This window comes from Delphinus delphis, chromosome 4 (genome assembly GCF_949987515.2).
Source record: "Delphinus delphis chromosome 4, mDelDel1.2, whole genome shotgun sequence".
NCBI lineage: Eukaryota > Metazoa > Chordata > Mammalia > Artiodactyla > Delphinidae > Delphinus > Delphinus delphis.
The window spans coordinates 113,503,711-113,519,589 of NC_082686.1; the positions used below are offsets into that span (position 1 = coordinate 113,503,711).

Below are 15,879 nucleotides of genomic sequence, written 5' to 3' on the forward strand. Positions count from 1 at the left end.
GAGAGCCAACTTCAGGACACTGGTCCACAAGAGACCTCCCAGCTCCACATAATGCCAAATGGTGAAAATCTCCAGGAGATCTCCATCTCAAGACCAACACCCAGCTTCACTCAACGACCAGCAAGCTACAGTGCTGGACACCCTATGCCAAACAACTAGCAAGACAGGAACACAGTCCCATCCATTAGCAGAGAGGCTGCCTAAAATCATAGTAAGTCCACAGACACCCCAAAACACACCACCAGACGTGGACCTGCCCACCAGAAAGACAAGATCCAGCCTCATCCACCAGAACACAGGCAGCAGTCCCCTCCACCAGGAAACCTACACAACCCACTGAACCAACCTTAGCCACTGGGGACAGACACCAAAAACAATAGGAACTACGAACCTGCAGCCTGCGAAAAGGAGACCCCAAACACAGTAAGATAAGCAAAATGAAAACACAGAAAAACACACAGCAGATGAAGGAGGAAGATAAAAACCCACCAGACCTAACAAATGAAGAGGAAATAGGCAATCTACCTGAAAAAGAATTCAGAATAATGATGAAGATGATCCAAAATCTTGGAAATAGAATAGAGAAAATGCAAGAAACATTTAACAAGGACCTAGAAGAACTAAAGTGGAAACAACCAATGATGAACAACACAATAAATGAAATTAAAAATATTCTAGAAGGGATCAGTAGCAGGATAACTGAGGCAGAAGAACGGATAGGTGACCTGGAAGATAAATAGTGGAAGTAACTACTGCAGAGCAGAATAAAGAAAAAAGAATGAAAAGAACTGAGGACAGTCTCAGAGACCTCTGGGACATTAAACGCACCAACATTCGAATTATAGGGGTTCCAGAAGAAGAAGAGCAAAAGAAAGGGACTGAGAAAATATTTGACGAGATTATAGTTGAAAACTTCCCTAATATGGGAAAGGAAATAGTTAATCAAGTCCAGGAAGCACAGAGAGTCCCATACAGGATAAATCCAAGGAAAAACACGCCAAGACACATATTAATCAACTATCAAAAATTAAATAGAAAAAAAACATATTAAAAGCAGCAAGGGAAAAGCAGCAAATAACACACAAGGAAATCCCCATAAGGTTAACAGCTGATCTTTCAGCAGAAACTCTGCAAGCCATAAAGGAGTGGCAGGACATATTTAAAGTGGTGAAGGAGAAAAACCTACAACCAAGATTACTCTACCCAGCAAGGATCTCATTCAGATTTGATGGAGAAATTAAAACCTTTACCGACAAGGAAAAGCTGAGAGAGTTCAGCGCCACCAAACCAATTTTACAACAAATACTAAAGGAACTTCTGTAGGCAAGAAACACAAGAGAAGGAAAAGACCTACAATAATAAACCCAAAACAATTAAGAAAATGGGAATAGGAACATACATATTGATAATTACCTTAAATGTAAATGGTTTAATGCTCCCACCAAAAGACTCAGACTGGCTGAATGGATACAAAACAAAACCCGTATATATGCTGTATACAAGAGACCCAATTCAGACCTAGGGACACATACAGACTGAAAGTGAGGGGATGGAAAAAGATATTCCATGCAAGTGGAAATCAGAAGAAACCTGGAGTAGCAATTCTCATATCAGACAAAATAGACTTTAAAATAAAGACTATTACAAGAGACAAAGAAGGACACTATATAATGATCAAGGGATCAATCCAAGAAGAAGATATGACAATTGTAAATATATATGAAGCCAGCATAAGAACACCACAATACATAAGGCAAATGCTAACAGTCATAAAAGGGGAAATCGACAGTAACACAGTCATAGTAGGGGACTTTAACACCGCACTTTCAGCAATGAACAGATCATCCAAAATGAAAATAAATAAGGAAACACAAGCTTTAAATGATACATTAAACAAGATGGACTTAATTGATATTTATAGGACATTCCATCCAAAAACAACAGAATACACATTTTTCTCAAGTGCTCATTGAGCATTCTCCAGGATAGATCATATCTTGGGTCACAAAACTAGCCTTGGTAAATTTAAGAAAATTGAAATCATATCAAGTATCTTTTCCGACCACAATGCTATGAGACTAGATATCAATTACAGGAAAAGATCTGTAAAAGATACAAACACATGGAGGCTAAGCAATACACTACTTAATAACGAAGTGATCACTGAAGAAAACAAGGAGGAAATCAAAAAATATGTAGAAACAAATGACAGTGGAGAGACGATGACCCAGAACCTTGGGATGCAGCAAAAGCAGTTCTAAGAGGGAAGTTTATAGCAACACAATCCTACCTTAAGAAACAAAAAACATCTCAAATAAACAACCTAACCTTGCACCTAAAGCGATTAGAGAAAGAATAACAAAAATAACCCCATGGTTAGCAGAAGGAAAGAAATCATAAAGATCAGATGAGAAATAAATGAAAAAGAAATGAAGGAAACGATAGCAAAGATCAGTAAAACTAAAAGCTGATTCTTTGAGAAGATAAACAAAATTGATAAACCATTAGCCAGACTCCTCAAGAAAAAAAGGGAGAAGACTCAAATCAATAGAATTAGAAATGAAAAAGGAGAAGTAACAACTCACTGCAGAAATACAAAAGATCATGAGAGATTACTACAAACAACACTATGCCAATAAAATGGACAACCTGGAAGAAATGGACAAATTCTTAGAAATGCACAACCTGCGTAGACTGAACCAGGAAGAAATAGAAAATATGAACAGGCCAATCACAAGCACTGAAATGGAAACTGTGATTAAAAATCTTCCAACAAACAAAAGCCCAGGACCAGATGGCTTCACAGGCGAATTCTATCAAACATTTAGAGAAGAGCTAACACCTATCCTTCTCAAACTCTTCCAAAATATAGCAGAGGGAGGAACACTCCCAAACTCATTCTACGAGGCCACCATCACCCTGATACCAAAACCAGACAAAGATGTCACAAAGAAAGAAAACTACAGGCCAATATCACTGATGAACATAGATGCAAAAATCCTCAACAAAATACTAGCAAACAGAATCCAACAGCACATTAAAAGGATCATACACAATGATCAAGTGGGGTTTATTCCAGGAATGCAAGGATTCTTCAATATATGCAAATTAATCAACGTGATACACCATATTAACAAATTTAAGGAGAAAAACCATATGATCATCTCAATAGTAGCAGAGAAAGCTTTTGACAAAATTCAACAGCCATTTATGATAAAAACTCTGCAGAAAGTAGCCATAGAGGGAACTTTCCTCAACATAATAAAGGCCATATATGACAAACCCAGAGCCAACATTGTCCTCAGTGGTGAAAAGCAGAAACCATTCCTATTAAGATTAGGAAGAAGACAAGGTTGCCCACTCTCACCACTTTTATTCAACATAGTTTTGGAAGTTTTAGCCACAGCAATCAGACAAGAAAAAGAAATAAAAGGAATCCAAATCGGAAAAGAAGAAGTAAAGCTGTTACTGTTTGCAGATGACATGATACTCTACATAGAGAATCCTAAAGATGCTACCAGAAAATTATTAGAGCTAATCAGTGAATTTGGTAAAGTAGCAGGATACAATATTAATGCACAGAAATCTCTGGCATTCTTATACACTAGTGATGAAAAATTCTAAAGTGAAATTAAGAAAACACTCGCATTTACCATTGCAACAAAAAGAATAAAATATGTAGGAATAAACCTACCTAAGGTGACAAAAGAGCTGTATGCAGAAAATTATAAGACACTGATGAAAGAAATTATAGATGATACAAATAGATGGAGAGATATACCATGTTCTTGGATTGGAAGAATCAACATTGTGAAAATGACTCTACTACCCAAAGCAATCTACAGGTTCAATGCAATCCCTATCAAACTACCAATGGCATTTTTCACAGAAGTAGAATAAAAAATTTCACAATTTGTATGGAAACACAGAAGACCCTGAATAGCCAAAGCAATCTTGAGAACGAAAAATGGAGCTGGAGGAATCAGGCTCCCTGACTTTAGACTATACTACAAAGCTACAGTAATCAAAACAGTATGATCCTGGCACAAAAACAGAAATATAGATCAATGGAACAGGATAGAAAGTCCAGGGATAAACCGATGCACACATCGTCACCTTATCTTTGATAAAGGAGGCAGGAATATATAGTGAAGAAAAGATAGCCTCTTCAATAAGTGGTGCTGGGAAAACTGGACAGGTACATGTAAAAGTATGAAATTAGAACACTCCCTAACACCATACACAAAAATAAACTCAAAATGGATTAGAGACCTAAATGTAAGGCCAGACACTATCAAACTCTTAGAAGAGAACATAGGCAGAACACTCTATGACATAAATCACAGCAAGATCCTTTTTGACCCACCTCCTAGAGAATTGGAAATAAAAACGGGAATAAACAAATGGGACCTAATGAAACTTCAAAGCTTTTGCACAGCAAAGGAAACCATAAACAAGACCTAAAGACAACCCTCAGAATGGGAGAAAATATTTGCAAACGAAGCAACTGACAAAGGATTAATCTCCAAAAGTTACAAGCAGCTCATGCAGCTCAATAACAACAAAACAAACAACCCAATCCAAAAATGGGCAGAAGACCTAAATAGACATTTCTCCAAAGAAGATATACAGATTGCCAACAAACACGTGAATGAGTGCTCAACATCATTAAATCATTAGAGAAATGCAAATCAAAACTACAATGAGATATCATCTCACACCGGTCAGAATGGCCATCATCAAAAAATCTAGAAACAGTAAATGCTGGAGAGGATGTGGATAAAAGGGAACACTTTTGCACTGTTGGTGGGAATGTAAATTGAATCAGCCACTATGGAGAACAGTATGGAGGTTCCTTAAAAAACTAAAAATAGAACTACCATATGACCCAGCAATCCCACTATTGGGCATATACCCTGAGAAAACCATAATTCAAAAAGAGTCATGTACCAAAATATTCATTGCAGCTCTATTTACAATAGCCAGGACATGGAAGCAACCTCAGTGTCCATCAACAGATGAATGGATAAAGAAGATGAGGCACATATATACAATGGAATATTACTCAGCCATAAAAAGAAATGCAATTGAGTTATTTGTAGTGAGGTGGATGGACCTATAGAGTCTGTCATACAGGGTGAAGTAAATCAGAAAGAGAAAAACAAATACCGTTGCTAACACATAAATTTGGAATCTAAGGAAAAAAAAGTTCATGAAGAACCTAGGGGTAAGATGGGAATAAAGACACAGACCTACTAGAGAATGGACTTGAGGATATGGGGAGGGGGAAGGGTAAGCTGCGACAAAGTGACATCGACCCATATACACTACCAAACGTAAAATGGATAGCTAGTGGGAAGTAGCCGCGTAGCTTACGTAAATCAGCTAGGTGGTTTGTGACTAGCTAGTGGGGGTGTGATAGGGAGGGTGGGAGGGAGGGAGACGCAAGAGGGAAGTGATATGGGAACATATGTATATGTATAACTGATTCACTTTGTTATAAAGCAGAAACTAGCACACCATTGTAAAGCAATTATACTCCAATAAAGATGTTAAAAAAAAAAGAAAAAAAAGTGGTGTTACAAACCAAAAAACAATAATACTGGCTTTTTATATTTCCCCATGTAGTTATCTTTACTGGAGATTTTTACTTCATCATACAGTTCTGTGATACTATCTACTACCTTTTTATTTCAACATGATGGGCTCCCTTTACCATTTCTTGTAGGGCAGGCCTAGTGGTAACGAACTCCTCAGCTTTTGTTTGTCTAGGAATGTCTTTATTTGTCCCTCATTTTTGAAGGACAGTTTGCCAAGTATAGAGTTGTTGGTTGAGTTTTATTCTTTAAGCATCTTGTTTTTTAATTTTTTAATTGAAGTATACTTGCTGTATAATATTATATGTTACAGGTATACAGTATAATGATCAGAATTTTTAAAGGTTATACTCTATTTATAGTTATTATAAAATATTGGCTATATTCCCCATGTTATACATATATCTTTGTATCTTATTTTATGCCTAGTAGTTTGTGTCCTTTACTCCCCTACCCCTATATGGCCCCTCCCCCGCCTTATTGCTCCTCACCGGTAACCTGTAGTTTGTTCTCTATGTCTGTGAGTCCACTTCTTTTTTGTTATATACACTAGTTTGTGGTATTTTTTAAATTCCATATATAAGTAATACCATACAGTATTTGTCTTTCTCTGACTTACAGTAAGTCCCTTACATATGAATCTTCAATTTGTGAACTTTCAAAGATGCAAACGTGTGTTCGCCTGTCTAATCACGTAAGTTAGTTCACGTGCGTGGCGTACATTGTCACGTGCTTGCATTCTCTACAAGTGGTTGTGCTTTTGTGTACTTTACTGTACGGTACGGTATAGAGTACAGTAGTACAGTATCTTTATTTCAAGCCCAGTATGTCCGGAAGTGAGCATAAAAGCAGTGGTGTTGTAGTGGGTACTGCTAAGAAGTGCCAAGCGATAACAGTGGAAAGAAAAATGAAAATAATTGAGAGAGTGGAGCAAGGCAAAAAGATGGTAGACATCACTCATTCTTATAACATGAATTGTTCAACCATCGGCACAATTCTAAAGAACAAGGACAGGATCATGAAACATGAAGTCTGCTGTGCTGATGATGTCAACAATCCTATCGAAGAAGCGTGGAAAAGTGATGGAGGAGATGAGAAACTCAGTGTGTGGATGCAGGATCAGCACCAGTGTCGAGTCCTGTTCAGCTTAATGCTGATTCAAGAGAAAGCTAAAAGCCTTTATGAAGACTTGACGAAGAAACACGGTGAAGAATCAGAGGGTGCATCTTTTAATGCCAGCCATGGCTGGTTTCATTGCTTCAAGACTAGAGCCAACCTTCACAATATGGTAGCTGCCCAGGAATTTCCTGAAATGCTTCAGGAAATTATTGATGAAGGCATGTATTCACCCAAGCAGGTTTTTAATGTGGATGAGACAGGATTGTACTGGAAGAGGATGCCAGACCGAAGTTACATCGGTAAGGAGGAAAAGTTGATGCCAGCCTACAAAGCAGCAAAGGATAAGCTAACTCTGCTGTTTGGTGGCAATGCTTCCAGTGATATGAAGCTGAAGCCTCTCTTAGTTTATCATTTAGAGAATCCAGGAGCCCTTAAAAGCATAGCCAGAGGCTCGCTTCCTGTTGTGTGGAAGAGTAACCCCAAAGCCTGGTTACACAGGCCATTTTCCAGGACTGGTTTTTCCACCACTTTATCCCGGACGTGGAGAAATATTGTTTGGAGAAGGGTGTCCCATTCAACATTCTTTTGCTGCTCGACAGTGCTTTGGGCCATCCCCCATTCATAGACAACTTTCATTCCAATGTCCTGTAGTGCATCTGCCACCGAATACTATGTCACTCATCCAACCTATGGACCAGGGGTTATAGCGACTTTCAAGAAATATTATTTATGTCACACTTTTCATCAGGCAGTAAAGGCGAGTGACGAATCAGGAACAAACTTGCGACAGTTTTGGAAGGACTATAACATCTACAGGCCATAAAAAACATTGACTTTGCTTGGCATGAGGTTACGGCCATCACTGTGAATGGGGTTTGGAAGAACGTTTGTCCGCAGTTTGTTCACAATTTTCATGGATTTGAGAAGGTGGATGAGGAGTCTAAAGAGGTCTTCAGCAACTTGGTGACCCTCAGCGAGAAGCTGGAGCTAGATCTGCAAGAGGATGACTTCACTGACTCCTTGCTATGCAACATGGGAGCTTACTAATGAAGACCTGATGGAATTGGAGGCCCAGAGAAATGATGAAGAGAGACAAGAAGAACAAGTAACTGAAGAACCTAAGAGATTCACGAGGTAGGAAATGGCAAGGGGATATTCTTTATTTGAGGAGGCACTGTTAGTTTTTGAGGCACAGGACCCAAACGTAGAATGGTACACAAAGGTTGCAGCAGCCATGCAGAATGCAATCCAGTGCTACTGTGTCATCTATCACGAGAAAAAAAGAGCTACTACCCAGACATCACTGGATCGTTTTTTCAAGAAGGTAGATAGAATTGAATCCAGCGAGGAACCAGAACCTGTGCCATCAATGTCAGACGTGAGTGAAATTGCAGCTTGCCCTCCGTCTCCTATTGCTGACGATCCTTCAGCTCTACCATCTCCCACCTCCTCTCCCTCCTCCAGTCAGCAACTCTTCTTGCCTGTTCACTCGATGCCAGCCCCTGTATGCCAGCTGTTGTACTGTACTACTGTGCTTTTCAAGGTACTGTACCGTAAGATTAAAGATGTTTTCTTTAGTTTTTGTGTTTGTTGTTTTTTATGTATTATTTGTGTGAAAAGTATTATAAACCTATTACCACAATTACTATATAGCTCATAGTGTTAGTTGGGTACCTAGGCTAACTTTTCTGGACTTAACGAACAAATTGGACTTACGACCACACTTGAACGGAACTCGTTTGTATGTAGGGGACTTACTGTATTTCAGTTAGCATAATGCCTTCCAAGTCCATCCATATTGCTGCAAATGGCAAAATTTTGTTCTTCTTATGTCTGAGTGGTATTCCATTGTATATATACACCACTTCTGTATCCGTTCATCTGTTGATGGACACTTAGGTTGCTTACATATCTTGGCAATTATAAATAATGCTGCTATGAACATTGGGGTGCATGTATTTTTTCAAATTAATGTTTTTGGGTGTTTTGAATATATTCCTAGGAGTGGAATTACTGTGGCAGAAGAACTGAATAGACATTTTTCCAAAGAGGAAATGCATATAACCAATAGGCACATGAAAAGATGTTCAATCTTGCTAATCATCAGGGAAATGCAAATCAAAACCACAATGAGATATCACATCACACCTGTCAGAATGACTATCATCAAAAAAGAACACAAATAACAAATGTTGGCAAGGATGTGGAGAAAAGGGAACCCTGTACACTGTTGGTGGGAATGTAGATTGGTGCAGCCACTCTGCAAGATGGTGTGGAGGTTTCTCAAAACACTAAAAATAGAACTACCATAAAAAATAGAACTTTCAGCACTTTAAATATGTATCCCATTTGGTAATCTTATTGAAGATTCTTTTTTAAAAAAATTTTTTATTTATTTATTTATTTATTTTTGGCAGTGTTGGGTCTTTGTTGCTGCACGCGGGCTTTTTCTAGTTGCGGTGAGCGGGGGCTACTCTTCTTTGTGGTGCATGGGCTTCTCATTGCAGAGGCTTCCCTCATTGTGGAGCACGGGCTCTAGGCTCACGGGCTTCAGTAGTTGCAGCACGCAGGCTCAGTAGTTGTGGCTCACGGGCTCTAGAGCACAGGCTCAGTAGTTGTGGCACATGAGCTTAGTTGCTCTGTGGCATGTGGGATCTTCCCGGGTCAGGGATCGAACCCGTGTCCCCTGCATTGGCAGGCGGATTCTCAACCACTGCGCCACCGGGGAAGCCCTGAAGATTCTTTGTGTATGATGAGTCACTTCTCTCTTGCTACTTTCAAGATTCTGTCTTTGTCTTTCAATAATTTGACTATAATGTGTCTCGGTATGGGTGTGCATGAGTTTATCCTACTTAGAGTTTCTTGAATTTGTAGCTTCACGTCTTGTGCCAAAATTGAGAAGTTTTTGGACATTCTTTCTTCAAATAATCTCTCTGCCCCTTTCTCTGTCTCTCTTCCTCTGGTACTGCCATGCGGTGTATGTCAGTTCTCTTGATGATATTCCATAGGTCCCTTAGTCTCTATTCACTTCATTTTTTCTTTTCTTTCTGTTCCTCAGACTGGATTGTTTAAGTTTTCTTACCTTCAAGTTTCCTTATCCTTCTTGTCTACTCAGGTCTGTTGTTGAACCCCTGTAGTGAACTTTTCATTTCAGTTATTGTACTTTTCAGCCATGGAATTTCTGTTTGGTTCCTCTTTATAATTTCTCTTTATTGATATTCTCATTTTGTTCATACTTTTTTTTTCCTGAGTTTTTTAGTTCTTCATGTTTTCCTTTACTTCCTTGAGCATATTTAAGACAGTTGATTTAAAATCTTTGTTTAGTAAGTTTATTGTCTGGGCTTCTGTGGGGTGGATTCTTTTAATTTATTTTGCTCATTTGAATGGCTGTACATTCCTGTTGCTTTGTATGCTTTGCTATTTGTTGGAAACTGAACATTTGAACATTATAATGCGATAACTCTGAAAATCATATTCTCCCCTTTTTCCAGAGTTTGAGGTTTTTTTGATTGTTCAGTGCTGTAGTAGTCCATTTTTCTAGTGACTTTTCCCAACTGTTTTTGCAGAGGCTATATTCCTTGTTGTTTTCCTAAGCTTGTGTCCAGCTATTGTTTTAACAGAGATTACCTTGAACACCAGGTGCCAAAACAGACAAATAAGAAAACATCTCTCCTAGTCTTTGCAAATTGGCTTTGTACTGAGGCTGTCCTTCAACATGTAGCCAGACTTAAACTGAGTTTAGGTATCAGCCCAAGGTTAAAGCCTAAGGTCTTCTCAGGTCTTTTGTAATGTTATGTTTTCCTTTTAATTCATCTCAAGGTATTTTCTTTTTTAAAATTTTTTTATTGAAGTATAGTTGATTTACAATGTTGTGTTAATTTCTGCTGTACAGCAAAGTGACTCAGTTATACACGTATATATTCTTTTTCATCTTCTTTTCCATTCTGGTTTATCACAGGATATTGAATATATTGTTAGTTCCCTGTGCTGTATGGCAGGACCTTGTTGTTTATCCATTCTCTATATAATAGTTTGTGAATCCCAAACTCCCAATCCTCCCCCACCCACGCTTGGCAACCACAAGTGTGTTTTCTATATCTGTGAGTCTGTTTCTGTTTTGTAGACAAGTTCATTTGTGTCATATTTTAGATTCCACATGTAAGTGATATCATATGGTATTTGTCTTTCTCTGCCTGACTTAATTCACTTAGTATGATCATCTCTGGGTCCATCCATGTTGCTGCACATGGCATTATTTCATTCTTTTTAGTGACCGAATAATATTCCATTATATATATACCACATCATCTTTATCCATTCGTCTGTCGATGGACATTTAGGTTGTTTCCATGTCTTGACTATTGTACATAGTGCTTCTGTGAACATAGGGGTGCATGCATCTTTTTGAATTATAGTTTTGTCTGGGTATATGCCCAGGAGTAGGATTGCTGCGTCATATGGCAACCACCTGTGTAGCAGGATTCCCTTTTCTCCAAACCCTCTCCAGCATTTATTACTTGTAGACTTTTTAATGATGGCCATTCTGACTCATGTGAGGTGGTGCCTCATTATAGTTTTGATTTGCATTTCTCTTATAATTAGCAATGATGAGCATCTATTCATGTGCCTATTGGCCATCTGTATGTCTTCTTTGGAGAAATGTCTATTTAGGTCTTCTGCCCATTTTTCAATTGGGTTTTTTTTTGTTGTTGTTGTTAGTGAATTGTAGCTCTTTGTATGTTTTGGAAATTAAGCCCTTGTTGGTTGCATCATTCGCAGATATTTTCTCCCAGTCTGTAGGTTGTCTTTTCATTTTGTTTATGGTTCCTTTGCTGTGTGAAAGCTTATAAGCTTGATTAGGTCCCATTTTTTATTTTTGCTTTTGTTTCTGTTGCCCTGGGAGACTGACCTAAGAAAACATTGGTACAATTTATGTCAGAGAATGTTTTGCCTATGTTCTCTTCTTGGACATTTATGGTGTCTTGTCGTATATTTATGTCTTTAAGCCATTTTGAGTTTATTTTTATGTATGGTGTGAGGGTGTGTTCTAACTTCATTGATTTATATGTGGCTGTACAACTTTCTTAACGCCACTTGCTGAAGGACTGTCTTTTCCCATTGTATATTCTTGCCTTCTTTGTCGAAGATTAATTGTCCCTAGGTATGTGGGTTTGTTTCTGGGCTCTCTATTCCGTTCCACTGATCCGTTCAAAGTATTTTCTAATTTCCCTTCTCAGGTCTTTTCTGAACATGCATCTGGCTCTAGGCACGTCTGCGTCTTTCTGAAGTCCCTTGTATACACAGGTGATCTTGAATGCCCTAATTCCCCCCCCCCAAACCCCCTCTCTCCCTGTTTTATTCCTCCCAGGCCTTAGGAAATGTCAACCATAATCTTTCACCCCAGATGTCTATAGGTGGTTCTTTTGCCTTACAGTGAGCGATGCCTGCCACTTTTCTGGCCTGAGTGAGTTCTGAGTTAGGTGAAGTGATGAAAGGCTTGCATCCATCTTTCAGGTAGCCCCCAGACAAGGCAGAACAGACCTACATGGTGATTTGTGCCTCAGGTCTTCTTTGCTTCCTCTAGAACCAGGGAAGAGTGTGGGGCACGTGTAATTCAAAACGCCACAGAGCTTTCCTACAGTTTCTAAGTTGCTTTTTTCCTGATTCAGCTTTTACTTAGTTGTACATTTTGCCTGTTCCAGAGTTTTGACAAAGTTGGTTCTGACAGTTTCTGCATGTGTTTTGATGTTTCTGTTTGCAGACAGGAGCTTGGAGCTGCCTATTCCACCATTTTGTTGTCTAGAAATAGTGTTTAAAGTTAGGAATTTACACATACTGAAAATGCATTTTGTTCCTACAGTAAGTTCTCGGATGTTCACTTATCTCTTTAGTTCCTCCTCTTTGCTGTGTCTGTCCCTGGTGTGGACTTCACATGATCTTCTGTGTCTGCTCAGAGATACTTCTTGTCCCGTGACTATGTCTGCAGGTTCTGGCGCCCTCCAGTACAGGTGCACTTTGACAAGCTCACTTGTTAAGAAACTGCTTGGCTCATTGTGGAAACTTTATCTACAAATACTTAGAATGTCTATCCCAGGGGCCTGCCCTAGCCCTGGCTGGAGTCTGAATACCTGGTTCCATTGTGGTTCCTCAGCTTCCCTTCTTCTTGACTCAGTAATTCTTTGTGATGTTTATGGGGTGTCAAAAAAGGCAGCTTTAGAGGCTCACAGAGGAGGCCTCTTTTCTGGTTCTCATTTATTTTTCTTTTTTATTGAAGTATAGTTGATTTACAGTGTTGTGTTAATTTCTGCTGTACAGCAAAGTGACTCAGTTATACGTATATGTATTCTTTTCCATTATGGTTTATCACAGGATACTGAATACAGTTCCCTGTATTCAGGGAACTGTATTCAGTATCCTGTGATAAACCATAATGGAAAAGAATACATATACGTATATATTCCCTGTGCTGTACCCTAGGACCTTGTTGTTTATCCAGCCTGTATATACTAGCTTGCACCTGCTAATCCCAAAATCCCGATCCTTCCCTCACCCACTCCTCCTCCCCCTTGACACTGGTTCTCATTTCTTCCTTGTAGGAATTAGCCAGGGCTCATTGGGCTCTCTGGGTGCCAGGTGCTCTGTCAGGCCTGGACTAGGGCCTAAGATGATGAGGCCATCATCTGAGTAGACCTGGGGCCCACTCTTGGCAGCTCAGGGCCACAGGTTTTCCATTTCTGACTGTGTTCATTTCCCCAACGATTTTATCTTGTTTTGGTTGTCATTGCTTGTATTTTTCTTCATTTTGATTTTTATTCTGGCCTCTTTGTACTTCTTGTGGTTTCTTAATTTAGAATTGTCTTCATCCCAGGACTCATCACTCACATTCTTTATTTCAAGTCATTAACATAGATTTTTCTTCTATTGAGTTACAATTGAGGCACAGTAAATTACATGTTCATTGGGATGGGTTTTGGCAGTTAATACAACTTTGTATTCACCATTCAAAATAAGATATGGAACATTTCTATCATCTCAGAAAATGCATTAGGCAAGAGGGAAGTTTTGCCTATTGCTATTATTTTTTGAGTTGTCTTTTTATTATTGATTTGTAGGGTTCTTTATATATTCTGGATGTGAATCCTTTGCCAGATATGTGTATTTTAAATATTTTTTTCCTGGTCTGTGACTTGTTTATTCATTTAATTAATGGTGTCTTTTGATTCACGTTATTTTAAAAACTTGGTAAAGTCCCATTTATCAGTGTTTTTACTTCTGATTAGAACTTTTTGTGTCCTGTCCAGGAAATCTTTGCCTACTACAAAGTTTCAAAGATGGTCCACATCATCTTCTAGGAGCTTTGTAGTTGTGGGTTATGTTAAGATCTACAATCCATTTTGGGCTAACTTTTGTGTATAGAGTATAGAGTGAAACAGGAGTCTACTTCCGTTTTTTTCCATACAGATATTTAATTGTTCCATCACCATTAGTTAACAAGACTTACTTTCCACACTGAATTGTTTTGGTGCCTGGTCTAAAATCAGTTGTGTGGGCCTGTTTCTTCACGATCTATCCTGTTTCATTGCTGTTTTTGCCTACCTCTATGCCTCTGCCATACTGTCTTGATTACTGTAGCTTTGTAGTTCTTGGTGGTTCTCACCAGGGACAGTTTCAATATCCTGGGAACATGTGGCAGTATTGGAAACACTTTTGGTTGTCACAGTGGGGATGAGGGTTGGAGGGGTGTGCTACTGGCATCTAGTGGGTGCAGGCCAGAGATGCTGCTCTACATCCTACGTGCAGAGGTCAAACACCCACAGCAAAGAATTATCCTGTCCAAATTGTTGATAATACCAAGACGGAGAAACCCTGCTTTTGTGAGTCTTCAAGTCAGTTAGTATAAGTCTTCCTATACTGATATTTTAAAAAAGAAAATACCGTTTTGACCATTCTGTCTCCTTTGTATTAACCATGTGAATCTTAGAATCTGCTTATCAGAAATTCCTATGATTTTGATAGGAATTGCTTGAAAAATACAGATTTCTCCACTATACTTGCTATTAAACTTTAAATCTAAAATAATTAAAATAGTATAAGTAATTAAAATTAAATACAATTAGGAACTTAGCCTCTCACTTTTACTAGTCATGTTTCAAGTATTCGGTAGCCACATGTGGCTAGTGGCTACTATGTCGACAAATAGCAGAGCCAGAGAACATTTTCATCATCATAGAAAGCTCTTTCAGGCAGCACTGGTATAGATCAGTTTGGGGATTGATTTATTCTTCTAATCCATGAGTATATAAGTTTTTTTGTAGATATTCTTTATCAGCTAATGGAAGTTCAATTGTACTCCTAGTTTACTGCTAGTTTTTAATTGTGAATGTTGGATTTTCTCAGATGTTTATATCTACTGAAGTGACCATATGGTTGTTCTCCTTTAATAATTTCATTGCTTTTCACACATTAAATCAAGTCCGAATTCCTGGATATAACTGCACTTGGTCATGATGCACCAGTGTTTTTATTTAATGCTGGAATTGATTTGGTAATATCTTAGGACTGTTTGTATCTATGTTCATGAGGGATTTTGGTCTGCATTTTCTTGTAATGTCCTTTTCTTGTTTTGGTATTTAATGCTGGCTTCATAAAATACTTTGCAAAGTGTGGTAGGAGAGGGTTTACTAGTAACTGAGCTCTCATTCTGTGCCCTTTCACAGATACCATCTCCTGTAATCCTTACAGCTGTGGTAGGAGGGGGATAACACCCCTGCCTTTCAGGTGGCAAATCTCAGGCTCAGAAAGTGAAGTAATTAACCTGACACGTGGCTATAGCTGGTGAAGCCAGTACAGGGACTCTCTAAGACCAGCCCCTGGATGTCACCTCCCACGACTGGCTGCAGGGGCGAGGCAGGCTGTGCATCAGGTGGCAGCAAGCAGCCCTTCAGGTTACGAGGCTGAGACTGGCTGCCTGCCCTGGGCTTTGCTGCCGGTCCCTCAGGGGCGGCACCACTCCTTGGCCCTCTGACCAGTGTCAGGTGGGTTCTCCTGTCTTCCCAGTTTTTCCTGGAGTGTGAGGATCCCCTTAGCCGTTTTCTGAGGAGGTAACTTTGGTGCCTCCTTAGTAACCAGCTCTGCATGGTTGCTGGGGGCACATTCCCAGTGT

The 15,879-nt window shown here is 39.1% G+C and overlaps 1 protein-coding gene across 1 annotated transcript in view; it reads left to right on the forward strand.

Annotated features, from left to right (window-relative positions):
* PCCB (propionyl-CoA carboxylase subunit beta) overlaps positions 1–15,879 on the forward strand; it is a 92,096-nt gene that overhangs the window by 71,595 nt on the left and 4,622 nt on the right. The gene's annotated exons all lie outside the window — the stretch shown is intronic.